Here is a 12003-nt window from a genome sequence, read left to right as displayed (position 1 = left end):
TGAAGTGGTAGGAGTAAACTTTATTGTACCTACCCTCACATGTCAGGTACTTATGGATGCATGTCAATAGCATAGCATAATTTTCCTTTAGATAGCTCCTTGGGACTGCTTTAGTGAGATCTTCATCTACATAAGGTGCCTTCAAAAACTCTTTGCATGGACCCATGTCAAACTTGAAATTCTTGAACCATTCTTGGCCACCCCTCGAGATTTCTGTGACAGTGGAAATAACTTCAGGGGACACCGGAAACTCCAACATGGCCACCTTCGAATTCAGTCCAGTGAAGTTTAATGCGAAAGCCTTGGTCACTTCTGCATGTCCTCACACATTTACCAGAACGGTGTTCCTTTCTTTCCATGCTGCTTTGAGTATTTTAACACAAAGGACTAATGGTGGCTTGTAGCACGAAAACAAACTTCAGCTTTGGAGAGCAGGCTCGCTTGCAGTAGTCCGTTTAAATAAAAGCTTGAGCTTTTTATATAGCAAACACGTTCATATGATATGAAGAACCCATTATAAAATGACCACCTTTTATAACATCCCCTAAACTGACACACAACTACATGACTTCGGACCTTATGGCGAAATAATGGCTTATCATGACATGGAGAGGGTGTGAAATGACAATCATGAACGGACTTGTGACTCACTACTCTCGGATTTGACATTCAGAGAAAAACGCTGCAAAAAACCCTGAAACCCCGATTTCGTAGCGCGGGCAGTTCAAATTTAACAGGATGCGCTACGAAATCGCTGACAAACAGAGCGCTACGAAAACACGAAAACATTATTTTGCAGCTAAACTGACCAATCACACCCGCGCTGCGAAACTGCGCAAGTACCAAAGACATCATACCCACGCTGCGAAACTGCGCAAAGTACCAATGACATGACATGCTTTAACTAACAATGATGGAGGGTGTCTAATGATTTTTCCTTTACACGAATTCACATCAATAGCTCTTGAATTTCAAATTTGAAATTGACATATGCTAATAAACCTATACACAAGACTTCAAGACTTTATATAAAACTTATGGACAACCTTATATACATGAACTATATTTCCAAGTGATAACAGGTATGGTGACCTAATAAAACATCACGGACTTCTAGAGCTGAAACATCGCACAATACCTCATTTGCAAAGGGCTTTATGCTATAAGGTAGGCAACATTTCTAGCTAACACAGAGATCTTGCCCTTGGTGGAGCCACCGAAGGGTGTACGACTGTGGGAGTGGCATTATTGGCAGCTTCAATCTCTTAATGACCTCTGCTGAGATGAGGTTACTCTGGATCCCACTATTAATGATGAACTACACCAGTGAACCCTTTACCCACATCTGTGAGTGGAAGAGGCACTCCCCCTCCTCTGGATCCTCAGGTTCCACCTTATGGAGCTTGGTGGTGGCTACTGTTGCAGTGGGTTCTGCGTTAATGACCTAATTCCCTTGTTGGTTCCCTTGTTAGGTTCTAGCTAACAATTAGAGCATGCGTCTATCTCTGAGTCTTTTAACTCAGCCAACAGTGCCTAATTTGCGTAGCATTCATTCGTGTTATGAGTGGGAGTTTTATGGAACTAACATCATTTTTTAGTTTCCTTCTATTCCTTCTCATTATTATTGGCTTGCAAATTCGAGGAGTTGTCCTTGGGGGTCATGACCTGACACTTCCATTTTCTCTATGGCTTGGGGGCACCTTTGCCCTACTTTGGGTTCGCAGATCCAAAGTCTTGCTTCTTGTACTTGAATTTTTTCTCAATCTTGGTAGCATATCGGTATGCTACACCGGGTGAGGAGATGTCCAGGAACTCCATTTCCTCCTAAATGTATTTTTGCAAACAATCGTGGTACTTGAGCACTAGATGGTTCTCATAATCTTTGATACCTAACTTAAGGCGTAGGGTATGAATTTTTTTTCTATTTTTATCTCATTCACATCTTGATCCCTTTGCTACTGCCCATTGTATATACTTGTCGTCATAGATCCCAACAGGATAATATTGTTCCTTGACAACATCTCGAAAAAAGGTCAAAGAGGGTATGGCTGAAAACAGAGAGGGTTCCTCATCATGTATCTCATAGTAGGTTTCCCACCGGTCCTTTACATGGGGGGTGCCTGTAAGCAGTGGAAAAGTACTATTCTCCCTATTAGAGAAATTATGGACCGAAAAATAACCTTGCAGTAGATTTTTCCATTTATCTATAATATCTGCATCTATTTGACCTTCGAATGTAGGGATAACAAAGCTAACTTGTACCCTAAAGGGGACAGAGCCTCCGAAGTGACTGCTGGATGAAGATGCATCACCAGTTGGCATCTGTCGAAGGATATAGGTAAATTTGTCCATCATTTCATTCCTCTATCGCTGGAGGGATTCTTTGAGCAATAGTTTGAAAGTATTTCTTGCTCCTTTGTCTTTCTCTTCTTTCGCCATGGAAGGTCATCAGTGTTAGCAGGGCTAGTCTTGCAAGGGCTCAACCAGTTCAAGTTCCAACTCCTTATACCCCAATCTCATTGGGGACATTTATAGAAAAATAGAGGAAGACTAGACCACTCTGATACCACTAATATGGACTGATGCAGGAACAAAATAGAATACAGATATAAAAATAAATATAGAGATGCAATATAAATAAATCCCCATATCATTAATATCAAATAACTGAAAGATGCTTGCATACATAATGGAAATAAACTAGCTCAAGCAATGGTAGCTTATCTCTGAGAAGAGATGTGGCGGCTACATGCCTCTGAACTATGTTACAATGAGGCTCAAGAGCCCTTTTATTATTGAACAATAAAGGGATACCCTAAACAACCAAAACCATAACCCTAGGAGATGGAATGCCATGAGTTTGTGGGCCCGCTAGGGGTTAGCTGGACAACCAAATTTTCGGGGTCGTAACTTGGTCATATGATTCTTGTTTGGCACATATGATACCGTGTTAGAAAGGCTCTTTGAGTACTACAATATTTTCATAAGGCCCATTCCTATGGCTACGGGCATGCTACAAAGCTCAAAAAATTCCGAAAAACTAATCCGAAAAACCACGACCCGAAAAACTACTAAAAGTAGTAAATTTTGTTATAATCAAGGAAACTGAGGAAACCAGCTAGATGTCCAGGTGGAATAGGTGGGTGGCCACCAATATCCACCTAGATCACTTAGGAAATACAACTAAATCCCAAACTTGATTCTTAGCCATTGAATTCAACTCTTCTAACATAGCATCGTGCTAAAGCTTGGAATTTCCTTCACTCATGGCTTGTCAAAATGAGATTGGAACTTCTTCAAGTCCAATATCTTGGTCAAAATATTGTAGGTACACAAAAAATAGAAGAAATTGTAGGTTTCCGTATTCCTAAGGATATTCTTATTCCTATCTCTTCATCCACATGTTGTGGTATTTGAATAATAGGTTCATTGAAAACTTGATCCTCCTGGGGTGGCATTTCAACACTTTGTTGTTATTTTATAATGACATCTTGCGGATTATCTTGAAATATAGTTAACCAATCCATACTTTCAAGTATGATAATCAGAGTCTGCATTTCCTCAAAATTTAAATTTCAAGGTTTCTCACTTCAACTAATGTCATTATCCTCAAGAAACCTTGCATTTATTGCTTCAAATATATTAAGTGTTTGGGAAGGAAAATAAAACTTGAATCCCTTGGATGTTTCTACATAACCAATGAAAAAATCATTGATTGTATTTAAGTCCAAATTTTTCTCTAATGGATTATATATCCTGACCTCAATAGGATAGCCCCATATGTGTACATGTCCTAAACTTATTTTACAACCATTCCATAACTATAAAGTAACTTTAGAAATAACCTAAGTGGGAACCCTGTTTAGGATATGTACAATAGTTTTTAAAGCCTCACTCCATATACATAATGAGAGAGTGAATATACTGATCATACTCATCACCGTGTCCATTAGCATATGATTTCTCCTTTTAGCTACACCATTCTAAGCATCATGTATTGAGAAAAATTTCCTTATTCCTTAAGAAAGTTAGAAAATGGACTTGATTTTGGTCCTATACTTATCTACTCTTCATAATACTCTCCACCTCAGTTTAATCTCATAATTTTAATTACTTTTCCAGTTTGTTCCTCTACCTCTTCCTTATAAGTATTGAAAGCATCTATTTCCTTAGTTTTCTCAAATATCATATAGAGATACATAAATCACGTGTGATCATCTATAAAAGAGATGAAGTATTTCTAACCATTTAGACAGAAAGACAAAAAATAGTCCACATAAATTGGCATGTGTTGCTTTTTAATATTTTCGAACTCCTCCTAACACATTTCTTATTTTTTCTGGTCTACTTTCCTTTTATGAAGTCCACACAAACACCAAAATTAGAGAAATTAGGAGTCTCAAGGACTACATGATTTATTAATATTATTACTCTCTCTCTATAGAGATGTATCCCAATCTCCTGTGCCAAAGCGTGGAGTATTTTCCATTCATAATACCACACTTAATACCAACATTCCTATGTAAGGTTAAAAATTTGGAATAAAAAACAAGGTTTAAATGGAGTCTATACAAACCATCAATATGTGTTCCATCACCAACAACAAGTGAGTCTTTGATAAGACTAAAAGTAGAATCAGTAAAATGGGGAACACATCTGACAATTGAAATAAGATTCTTAGAGAAAGAAGAAATATAAAATGTCCTTTCAAGATTTAAAAAAAGAAGAAGAAGCTATATTTAAAGATAAGTTTGAAGAACCCAACTGATTCCACATGTGCACTCATCTTATTTCCTGAATGGATGAAGTGTTCACTTTCCATGGGTTTCCTTTGGCTTATTAAACACTGCATTGTGTTGAAAATATGGGTTGTACAATTAATTCAATCCACCAAGAATTGTGAAAAATATCAACTTTATTAGAGTCATAATATACTAAAGAAACGAGATTACCTTTTTCTTTCAGCCAAGCTTTATATTTGAAAAAATCTTTCTTGATATGTACTTTCGTCTTCCAGATTTTTTTTAATGGTATCCTTATTGTCAACTTTACTAGTTGTCACCTTCTTATGTTTTTTCTTATAGTGAGCACCCTTTCCTTTTCCTAAACGTCCCTTTCCATGAGTCACTAGATGAACACTTTCTAGTTTCTCTTGCTTCAATCTCCCTTCCTCTTGAACACACATGGCCAATAGTTCATTAATTGACCATTTCTCCTTATGTGTGTTATAGGAAATCTTAAATGGCTCATATTCTATAGGCAGGGAGTCGAGTATGAATTGGACAAGGAAATACTCTAAGAATGTGACCTATAAATATTTTAGATGAGTGTCTATATCCCTCATTTTAATAATGTGTTCATTTAATTTGTTATTACCAATGAGTTTCATTGATGATATTTGTTCATTAGGGTGTTGGCTAGCACCTTTTAGAAAATCACATATTATTTTTCAACATCATTAATGAATTTCTATCCTTAGAGCATTCTAGAATAGAACCTTGAATATCGTTTTCAACATGGTTCTTGATGAACATTAACCTTAAATGATTAGATTGTTCCCACCTCTCATATAATTCCCTCTCTACTGGTGTACTCAATGTTGTAGATATGGGTGCTTCATTCTCACAAAACATCCAATCTAAGTCCATCCACCTTGATGTAAGGAGAATTTTCTCCTTCTAGCGTTAAAAATCATTGTGACAACCCTATTTGTTACCCCCATGTAAATGTCACTATATATATTTTTTATGTAAAATTATGTGAAAATGTAAAATATGGTTGAGCTAGAAGAGTGCATACGAATTCAGAGCCTAAGGAGGAGGAGTTTCTTGTGTAGAGTTTAAACCCATAACCAAGCCACATCATTTATTCCCCTACTTATCTCCTTTATAGATTGAATGGTCTTCTGGTGCAAGCATTGAAGTTGTGTATGGGCTACCTAAGTGAAGGATGAGCCCATATTGTCCCTATTCTTATGGAATGTGTTGATTAAGTCAACATGTGAGAGAGAGACAAGAGTAGGGATGTGAAAAAAAGAGTAGAGATAGGGGTGAGAAGGTGGAAGAAGAACGCAAGTGAAAGGTATAAGTGGGAGAAGGAGATTTCATGAGAAACAATGTTGCGGGAATATTTTATGGTGTGAATGGGACATCATTCCCTAAATTTTGGTGTGACTTAGCGCATGTATCAGTGTTGGATTTGGCCAAGAAGACATAATGGAGATATTGATTCACTCGATGCTTGCCTTGGGGCTGAAAAACCACCCTGAGAGTGAGATCATACTTCTAGAACTGAGCAATTCTTCACTAAGCATGGGGTCAATCCATGTGATTGATCTCTATTAGGATAGAGGGTCACTGTAGTGCTTACTGTTGGAGGTGGTTGACAAAGCACATAGACAATGGACTCCCCCTCTTGATTATCTATTTGTCTAACTATTGGTGTGAATACCCTTGAGAAATTAAACTCCTTAGACTCTAAATATTACTTGGCGGTGGTCAGCGCATGAAATATTGTAGTGTAGTAGGCCTATGGTTGAATGAAGAGTTGAAGTCCCTCCCTCAGTCGCTAGTCATTCAATTTATTTATATAAGTGTATTTACTTGTATACATGTTGTAAGATAACTGATGGATGATGATTTTATGGGTATGGCTATGTATGTTCCACCATTGTTAATGGAGGAAAGTGTTATTCATGTTTGTCTATAATGAAATGCTTATATGCATGTTTTCATGGTTATGAGGGGTTTTGAGGCCCCTGTATTTTCTAATATGTTCATGAAGTGCAAAACTAATTATATGGTCATGTATGATTGTTGGATGTTCCTAAATAAACTATTATAAGTTGTGATTTCCATTGTCAAATAAGTTGTGAATAACATGGTTGTATGTTCGTTTAAAGATTGTGATTGTTTTCTTGAGAAATGGTTATGATTGATGTATGCATGATAGATCAGTAAATATGATAGTATTTGCTTGGGAAATTCCTCGATATCTTGTATGGTGTTATTGCATCTAAATTTATAGAATGGATATATCTATGGAACGTATGATGGTTAAGTACAATGAGTATAATATTGTGTGGTTAGAGAAGGGTTTTAAATCTATGAAATGGGTGTTATGGGTAGTTTCCTGCTTCAAGGAGAACCTTGGAAAAATCTTATGAAGTTTGTAGACCTTCTAAGCCTAAGTATTGAGAAAATCAGATTGTATATGGGTCTGAATGAATGATTAGAAGAGCCCTGTATCCAAGTTCGAATACCCTTTTTATGACAGACATATCTGGGGTCGAAGGACCTAGATATCTAATCAGTTGACAGGTGTATCCAAAGTTGGGCTCGCTTATAGGTTTATCAGCTTGAGGCCAGATCGAATTAAGTGGAGGATGTCTCTAGGATTCAGGACATATAGGGGTGAGGGAATGGTGAAAATTTGTGAAGCTTCAAATGTGGGCTAGGGTCATATACCTTTGAAGGAAAATAAGGGAGTATGAGGACTGGGGGATCCTAGAATTATGTCAATGGTGCAGTCTAAATCACAACTATATATCCCCTAAAACTATATATAACAAAGTTTTGTGGGAATGCACAAAGGGGGTCAAACCTTGTGGGACCAACTAACCAAGATGAGGTGGCAGGTGCCACAGAGACTTGGTGAGACTATAGGGACACCACGTAAGGATTCCATTAGGACATGGCTCAAATGACGTGGCCAAGTTGCTGACGTGGCATGATATCAACACGACATGTGGTAAGTAGTAATAATCCTTTTGGGTTTCCAAACGTTTGGTTTTTGAATGACACATGACATTACTAGGGGATGACATGTGGAAAGATGATGTCATTAGGTTATCACCATGACATCAACATGATTTGGTGAAGGAAGGGTGTCATGGAGATACATGACATGGCATGAGAGCATGTTATGAAAACAACTCATAAATAGATATATCAACGACTTAAAAATTATCCTCTTCGAGGGGGAAGCCTCCTTTATATTACATAAATGAAAAATTCTTGGATGATACAAATGAAAAGACCTCCTTTGTATATATAGGAGTCTAAGGGGTCACAATATAATAAGAGCCTACATAACAATAATAATGTAAGGGCACAACAGTAACAATATTGGGCTTCTACGGGGCACAATAATAACAATATGGGGGCTACATGGGCACAACAATAACAGTAATGGGGTTACAATTACAATAACAATAATGGGGCTACACTAGTATTATAGGGACCTAACATGCCCGTCTCCTTCAAAAAACTGTTTTCCTCAACCCTTGAGTATTTTTGGATGCTTCTGTATGAAATTCTCATCCTCCCATGTGGAATCTTCAGCGGCTAAGTTCTTCCACTTAATGAGATACTATGAAATTGATTGATTCTATAGTTGTCAGGTTCTTTTTTCAATTACTGCTTCAGGATCAAATATTATTTTTCCTTCTTTGTCAAGTTCTGGAAACACTGTTTGAAGTAGAAGCTTGTCACATATAACCTTCTTTAAGCATGAAACATGGAAAACTAGGTGTACTCGAGAAGGTGCATGCAACTCCAATTTGTATGCCATAGTACCAATCTTTTGCAGCACCTTGTAAATACCATAGTACTTGGGTGACAATTTATTATATTTCTTAGCTTGCTTGAGAGACATTTGTTTGTATGGATGTAGCTGTAAAAATACCTAGTCGCCTGCATCAAAACTTCTTTCACTGCGATGTTGATATGCATATTGTTTCATTTGATTCTGCACAATTGTAAGGTTATCCTTTAAGAGTTGGAGAACTTGTTGTTGATGCTTGATGTGATCTTCCACTGCTTGAACCTTAGAATTTTCTCTTAAATATGATGTGATGGATGGTGGATGATATCCATAAAGTTCCGTAAATGGGGTAATTTTTGCTGCAGTATGGAAGTGTTATACCACAATTCAGCTAGAGGTAACCACTTGACCCATTATGTTTGTTTATCAGATACAAAGAAACAAAGATATCCTTCCAAACATTTGTTTGCTATCTCAGTTTACCCATCAAATTGAGGATGATAAGATGAGCTATGAGTTAATTGAGTGCCAAGACAAGAAAATAAGTCCGTCTAGAAATTTCCAATGAAAATGGGATCTCTATCACTTTCTATAATCTTTGGGTTTCCATGAAGCTTTTGAAGTGTTTCCATAAATGCAATAGCAACTGTATTTGCTTTAAAAGGATGAGATAATGCACATAATTGGTAAGTCTATCAACTACCACCATGATGACACTCTTTCCTTCAGACTTGGGTAAACCTGTGATAAAATCCATTGATATCACTTCCCAACGCTGACTTAGAATGGGTAAAGGTTGTAACAAACCTGGGGTCTTAATTGTCTCAACTTTGCTTTGTTGGCACACCAAATATTTTGTGAAAAACTTCTAAATATCAAATTTAAGGCCATCCTAAAAGAATTCCTTCTTAACCCTATGGTAATTTTCTAAAAATCATGAGTGCCCTCCTAATGGAGAGGTGTGAAATTCCAAAAGAATATTTTGTTTGAGTTGGGAATTCTTAAGAAGATATAAGCGATCTTTGCACCATAATGAATCATTTTTCCAACTAAATATATCATATGTACTGGGATCTTGCTGCAACTTTGGAATGAGTTACCACACCTCTTCATCATTCTTCCATTGATCCCTTGCTTTAGTTATCCACTCAGGTTGGATAATAGAAATGGCATAAATAAATGCTTCCACATCCTCATCCTTTCTTGAGAGTACATATGCAACAAAATTTTGTTTTTGTTTTTTGTAGATGATTTCAAAGTCATAACCCAACATCTTTGTCACCCATTTTTGCTGCTCTTTTGAAGATAATCTTTGTTCCAAAAACTATTTAAGCCTATCATGATTTAGTTTTACCTTGAAGTCTCTTCCCATTAGGTAAGGTCGTCATTGCTTTAGTGCATGTAGTATTTCTATATTTTCTTCCCATAAATAGGTTTGTGTAAATAATTTCCTTTGATTGGATGACTTTCAAAAGAAATGGTTCTTCCTTATTGCATTAAAACACCACCAATTCTATTTCCTAAGGTATCGCATTCCACAATAAAAAAAATTGTGAAGTCTAGTGTAGCTAAGACCGGCGCTTGGCACATTGCCTCTCTAAGATGTTCAAAAGCCTTCGTCACATCTGGAGTTCAATAAAATGCATCTTTCTTCAGTAATTATGTTGGAGGTTCCACTATTCTCCCATAATTCTTAACAAACTTGCGATAATACCCTATCAACCAAGAAAACCTCGATGATTCTTTATGGCTATGGGGATTTTCCATTCCTTAATGGATTTAATTTTGTTAGGTTCTACCTTAACACCCTCATGAGATACAATATGACCCAAATATTCCACCTCCTATTCTCCAAACAAACATTTGGAGGTTTTTGCATGTAATTGTTTCTCCTCCAATAGTTTGAGCACCCTGTCAACATGTTGAACATGACCCTTCCAACACTTATTATAGATTGGTATATCATCAAAAAATACTAACACAAATTTTCTAAGGAAGGGTTTGAAAATGGAATTCATCAAACCTTGAAATGTGGAAGGTGCATTAGTAAGGCCAAAAGGCATGACCAAAGTTAAAAGGACCCTCATGAGTTCTGAATGTTGTTTTTGGAATATATTCAGTGTTCATTCTAATTTGATGATATCCCAAATGAAGATCCAGCTTGGTGAAGTAAATTTGTCCATGTAATTCATCAAACAATTCATCAATAACAGGAATGAGAAATGTATCTTTAATAGTGAGCTTCTTGAACTCCCTATAATCTAGAAACATAAGCCATGATCCATCCTTCTTGTGCACCAATACTACTGGAGCAGAGAAAAAACTTTGACTAGGTTGAATTATACTAGCCTCTAGCATTTCTGCAACCATATGTTCAATTTCACTCTTTTAGGCATAAGGATATCTGTAAGGCTTGATGTTTGAGAAACACTTCTTGGAATAAAATGAATATCATGAGCGTGATCATGAATAGGAGGGAGGCCTTTGGGAGTCTCAAACACCTTGGAATGATTTTCCAAGACTTCTTGGAGATCTGGAGAAATAGATGATTTTGATGTTTGAACCTCTAGTGAGCATAATTGTGCAACTACGCCCCGTTGTTATTTCTTCAGAATATTTATCATGCCATTAGAGTTAATTATATTTCCTGGTTTTAGTGTGATATCCCTTAATTCAAATTCCTTTCCTTCTAAGAAAAAAATCAAGAAAAGTTCTTGAAAATTGAAATCTATCATCCCCAAAGATTGTAACCATTGGAGTACAACATCAGCACCACCCATTGGAATGGAAAGAATTGGACTATTCAATACATATTCCCCCATGGTTAGCTTAATATTATGGCACTTTCTAGAGAAATTTATAGTTCCTCCATTTGCAATAATCACTTGACACTTTGGTGTTGGATATAGGAAGCAATTCAATTCCTTGGCTATCTTACAATGAATAAAATAATGGGTGCTACCCGAATCAATAAGCATTATTACCTTTTTCTTCTTGATATATCCTTCTATCTTGAGAGTTTGAGGAGTGGTAATTCTTGCCAATCCATTACAAGATATGGTCGGATTCATTTCTTCTTTCTCTGGGATTGGTTCCTGGTGTATATCCTCCTCTTTTGATGTTCCTTGTTCCTTTTCTTCCTCCTCTTCACAATCTATGTAGAATAATTTCTTCTTAGCGCACTTATGACCTTCAGTGTATTTTCTATCACAACAGTAACAAACCTTATTTTCTCTTTTTTCCTCCAATTATTGTGGTGTTAACCTTGTAGGTTGTGGAATACTAGGAGCAACAACACTTCCATATTTATAGTTGTGAGTGGTAGACTTCCTTGTTGCCATAATTTTTCTTTCAACTTTTCTTTCCACCCTGATTTCCTTCTCCAATGAATTAGGTTCCCAAAGACGAACCTCATGTTGGATGTTATATTTTAAATTCCCTATGAAGACATCAATCTTA

Source organism: Pinus tabuliformis, chromosome Q (genome assembly GCF_031772625.1).
Source record: "Pinus tabuliformis cultivar Carrire ecotype Pingquan chromosome Q, CPIR1, whole genome shotgun sequence".
Taxonomy (NCBI): domain Eukaryota; kingdom Viridiplantae; phylum Streptophyta; class Pinopsida; order Pinales; family Pinaceae; genus Pinus; species Pinus tabuliformis.
Note: the sequence above shows the minus strand (reverse complement) of the source record.